Source organism: Suricata suricatta, chromosome 13 (assembly GCF_006229205.1).
Source record: "Suricata suricatta isolate VVHF042 chromosome 13, meerkat_22Aug2017_6uvM2_HiC, whole genome shotgun sequence".
NCBI classification, from domain to species: Eukaryota; Metazoa; Chordata; class Mammalia; order Carnivora; family Herpestidae; genus Suricata; species Suricata suricatta.
The window spans coordinates 27130694-27136415 of record NC_043712.1 but is presented as its reverse complement, the minus strand read 5'-3'; the positions used below and the strand labels follow the sequence as shown (position 1 = coordinate 27136415).

The 5722-nt window shown below is 35.0% G+C and overlaps 1 protein-coding gene across 1 annotated transcript in view; it reads right to left on the bottom strand.

Moving 5' to 3' along the window:
- LOC115276682 (olfactory receptor 13C9-like) overlaps positions 1 to 5722 on the bottom strand; it is a 136476-nt gene that overhangs the window by 117239 nt on the left and 13515 nt on the right.

Here is a 5722-nt window from a genome sequence, read left to right as displayed (position 1 = left end):
ACTATACAGTTTGCAGATCTGAACAATATGTAGGAAACTTAAAATATTTTTCTTTTGAAGAACCAAAAGCCCCCACTCTCAGTCCATGTTTTACAGGGTGGGACTGTCCCAATCCTCTGAAACTTAGGGTACGCATGGAAACAGTACTTGCCAAAAATTAAGTAATTAACTTTTTAAAAGTTTATTTCCTTAGTCATAGTGGTTGCTATAGTTTAGCAAGTGACCTAAATCAGGCTAATCAGATACAATCCAAGAGCCCTGCCTCAGTGTCAGAAAAAACATTATTCTTTCTGTTGATCTCTCAATGGGTAGAATGTAAACCAAGAGCTCCTGCTGATCATCCTTGTCAATATGCGGGAGACACTGAGAAAGTAGAGATGACATAGGCAATGTGCCTGATGATGCCATTCTAATTCCTGAAACCAATGATGGCTACAATCAGACTCATCTCTGTACAGTTTATTCATATGAATCAAATTATAATTTTATGCAAAAGTAATATTAGATTTTACCACATACATTCATATACATACTAATTACTATATCCCGTTTCTTCACATATTAGTCCATCTACTTATGGAGGACATAGTCAAACTCAAAAGCAGAGAATGGAATGATGGTTAATAGGAGCTGTAAGGAGAGGAAAATAGGCAGTTGTTACTCAAGGGGTACAAAGTTTCAGTTATACAAGATGAGTAAGTCCGAGGGACCTATTGTACAACATAGTGCCAATAGTCAACAACACTTGAAGTTACTGTATATTTTAAATTTTTCTAAGGGCCGCCTGGGGAGCAGAGTCAGTTAAGCGTTCAGCTTCCGGTTTCAGCTCAGGTCATGATCTCACAGTTTGTGGGTTCAAGCCCCACTTCGGGCTCTGTGCTAACTGCTAGCTCAGAACCTGGAGTCTTCTTCGGATTCTGTGTCTCCCTCTGTCTCTGACCGTCCCCTGCCCATGCTGTCTATCTCTCTCTCTAAAAAATAAATTAAAAAACATAAAAAAACAAAAACAAATAAATTTTTCTGTTACTTATATTAAGTTTTCTTATTGCAAAATAATGATAATCATAGATAAGAGGGTGGGAAGAAACATTTCGAGGTGATGGATAGGTTTGTGACACAGACTGTGATAGTCTTATGAGTATATACTTGTCTCCAAACTCATCAAGTATTGTACCTTAATTATGTACAGCTGTTTCAATGTGCAAACTAACCGACAACCTGGGGGTTGGGGAAGAATTTTACTTTAAATAATAAAGAGTACATGTTAATGTTTTAATAAAGGTGAAATTAACCAATGGTATTAAAATATAAGAAATGTAGCTACTTTGGAGAAGTTGAGACAGGGAAAGACTGGAAGAGGCATTGGAGAAGTCTTCTAAGGTTATGCTAATGTTCTATATCTTTTTACAATTTATGTATTTAAATTAAAGTTAGTTAACATACAGTGTAGTATTGGTTTGAGGAATGGAACCCAGTGATTGATCACCCACGTATAACACACAGTGCTCATCCCGACAATGACCTTCCTTAATGCTCCTCACCTATCTAGCTCATCCCCCACCCACCTCCTCTCTAGCAACCTTCTATTTGTTCTCTGTATTTAATAAGAGTCTCTCTTATGGTTTGCCTCATGGTTTTTATCTTATTTTTGCTTCTTTTCCCCATGTTTACCTGTTTTTTTCTTAAATTCCACATATGAGTGAAATCAAATGATATTTGTCTTTCTCTGAATGACCTACTTCCCTTAGCATAATACTCTTTAGTTCCATCCACACTGTTGCAAATGGCAAGATTTCACTTATATCTGGATAGGATTGTTGATTACATAGGTGTATACATTTGTCAAAACTGATTACAATTTACTTATGCATTTATATAAATTTTAAATTTAAAAACTGCACTTAAATATTTAATTCTAGTTAACAATATACTTCATTAATGATATGCATACTAAGGGAGAAGTGTGTTGAAGTCAACAAAAATCCATTAAAAAATAAGACATATTAGAGAATATAAAGTGGATGGATCACAGATACATGAAAAAGAAGTATAGTAAAATCTTTCTGTTTAATAGTTTATTCTCAAATTGGTTTCCATATAACACCCAGTGCTCTTCCCCACAAGTGCCCTCCTCTATTATCACCACCTCCCTTCCCCCGCCCCTACCCCCTTCAACCTGGGTTCCTTTTCAGTATTCAGTAGTCTCTCAGGTTTTGCATCCCTCTCTCTCCTCAACTCTCTTTCCCTCTTCCACTCCCCCTGGTCCTCCATTAGGTTTCTCCTGTTCTCCTGTTAGACCTATGAGTGCAAACATATGGTATCTGTCCTTCTCTGCCTGACTTATTTCACCTAGCATCACACCCTCAAGTTCCATCCACTTTGCTACAAATGGCCATATTTCATTCTTTCTCATTGCCATGTAAATCTTTTTTTTAATTTTTTAATGTTTTATTTATTTTTGATACAGAGAGACAGAGCATGAGAGGAGGAGGGGCAGAGAGAGAAGGAGACACAGAACCGGAGGCAGGCTCCAAGCTCTAAGCTGTCAGCACAGAGCCTGACACGGGGCTTGAACCCACGAACATGAGATCTGACCTGTGCCAAAGTCAGAGGCTTAACCAACTGAGCCACCCAGGAGCCCCAGCCATGTAAATCTTAATGATAGTATCTAGTCAGTGGATAAATAAGCATTTGCTTTAAAATTCTTTCAATCCTCCTTTATGCTTCAAAATTCTCATAATAAAAGGTTGAAAATTTTTGCATGAAACTTATCAAGAACATAGTTCTAGAATGAATGATACAATAGAGACTCTTACTGAACCAAGGATAGAGAATATGTCAAACGTGATACCCTTATAAGTTACCTTAAATTTCATTAAAAAAAAAGTAATACGACTTTTAAAAGGCAAAATTGGTTAGCAGGTTATTTACAACTCCTACCAGACAGAAATTAAAATAAATTTTAATGGCCTCATTAAACTTAATTTTCTATATGATCTGTAGTCAGACCTTTAATTGTTATTCCTGGGGAATGGGTACAAAGAAAGGACAGGGAAGAAATGTATCAGAAATTTATAAAAATCAGAATGAGAGATATTGAGAAAAAAGCAAATGGCAAACATCTTTGGCAGGATGCCTTGTCTGCATGATTCTTTCTATTATTTTTAGCTATCTCTGAGGGACTACTGGCTCCCCAGGGCATGTCAAATTGTAAAGACTCAGGATGCCTGGGTGGCTCAGTCGGTTAAACCTCCGACTTTGGCTCAGGTCATGATCTCACATTTGTGGGTTCGATCCCTGTATCTGGATCTGTGCTGACAGCCCAGAGCCTGGAGCCTGCTTACGATTCTGTGTCTCCCTCTCTCTCTGCCCCTTCCCGCTCAAGCTCTGTCTCTCTATCTCAAAAATAAATAAAACATTAAAAAAATTGTAAAGAATCTAACAAAAGGAATTGGGTTCTACAACATTTTTTCTTTAATTCACCTTCCTCCAGACACTTAAGTGCATGAAGAGATGCTTAAAATGGCATTCCTCTATTTCAAAGTTTCTCACTCATGGCTTTATTAATATTTTGAGCTGGATAATTCCCCATTGTGAAAAGCTGTCCTGTGCATTAGAAGATGTTTAGTAGTACCCCGTTGCCTCTACACTAGATGCCAGTAGCACTGTCCTCCCTCCTCCCAACCCTCCCAAATGTGACAACAAATAATGTCTCCAGATTCTACCACAAGTCCCAAAGAAGCAAAATCCCACAGTTGAGAACACTGCTATATATCCATAAGAAAAATTACCTCTAAATTTTTAACACTGATAAAGATGAAAATTTAAAAAAAACACACAAGTTGTGTAAACACATTTCCCAGAGCCATTTCTGATTGGAAATTTTAATAAATATTAAGAGGTTCAAGTTCAACTCAAACAACATAAGCTATAACCTGGCTGAAAAATGAAGTTTTCTTTTCCTATGCTACTGATATTTTCTCACCAGATGTAGGAAGAATAAGGACTATGGCAAATTTCACTCAAGATTCAATTGAATATACATGCTAAAATCAAGAGTGTTTTTAAAAGGGAATGAGATATTAGTCAATATAATGAAGGCTGTTGGTATTAGTGATGAAAGGATTACTGATCAAAAATCTTATGTCTCTGGTCCAAAGTTTTAAATATCAAAGTATTATTTTTCTTTGGAATATTCAATACAGTATAGAGTATACCTTAAGTTCTAACACATATAAAAAGTACGTTTAACTCTGTATTTCACAAACCTGTAATAATTTTTTAAATAAGGCAAATAACCTTCCAAAATCAATACTTGAGAAATGTATATACAAGTCTATTTAAGGAAACCCAAAGGATAAAGTTAGTGTCCAGTAAGGAACCATGGATGTGAGCCAAGAATGGCATAATACCATTTTTATTAGAATATTTATTGTTATTTAAAAATAATGAAACACAGATTTCTCTTAATGGAAGGTGTATGTCACCAATGAGAATTAAGACCAAAAGAAATGGAATAAAATCTTCAGACTGTTCATGGAAAATAACAAAAAACCTATTATTCTAAAACAAACTAAACCATCTTTCAAGAGAAAAGCCAAAATAAAGATACTTCGGACAAAGACTAAATTTTACCATGCATAGCACCCCACAAAGAAAAAACTATTCAACTGAAAATTATGGAATGAAAAAAAATCAAAGTAAACAAAGGAATTGGTAAATATGCAGGTAAACCCAAACTGTCACTAGCTTGATAATTTTCTTTTCTTTTATTAAATACATTTCAAAAAAGCAACAATTTGGAGGACTTAAATACAAAGTGAAAATTATATTTTAAACATCAACCATATCGAAGACAGAGTCAAAAGTTAAAAATCAAAGATACACATTTTAAAGTCCTTGTACTATTCAGAAGGACTGCAGAGATATTAAGTAGAGACTATGTTAAATTAAACAAGCATCATTAAAAAAATATAGAGACTCATAAAAGCAATAGAAACAAGATACAGAACTTTCAAATCTGTTAAGAAAATAAAAAAACAAAGAAAATTTCAACAACTCAATAGAAGTCATCAAAGTTCTTAAAAAGAAAAAGAGAAAGTATTTAGAGCATAGATTTAAAAAACACATAATGAGGATAAAAGAATCAGAAGCATAAATATTCATATTAAATGATATAAAGGCACCAGTTGGAAAATATCAATTGATATTGTGGAGAATTATATTAACCTCTTTTCTAATGCTAAAAGTCATCTTTCATGCCAGCAGTAAATTCGACCAATCCAGTTATATTCTATTAAGAAGAAAGAGGGATGTAAAACTTGAGAGACTATTGAATGCTGAGAATGAACTGAGGGTTGAAGGGGAAGGGGGCAGGGGGAGAAGAGGTGGTGGTGATGGTGGAGGGCACTTAAGGGGAAGAGCACTGGGTGTTGTATGGAAAACAATTTGACAATAAAATATTATGGAGAAAAAAAAAAAGAAGAGAAATTCCCAAATTATAACACAGAAAGTTGGAAAGTAATGTGATGGAAATATATGTACCACAGAAACACTAACACAAAGAAAGCTGCTCTTTGGATTAAATCAGGCTAGAAGGACCCTGAAGAAAAAGCTTTACCAGAAAATGTATCTGAAAGAAAAAATAGTTCTGAAGCTTCTTCATCTTACCACACAGGTTCAATATAACTGTATGAATAATGACAGAATTACAAGAAAAAGC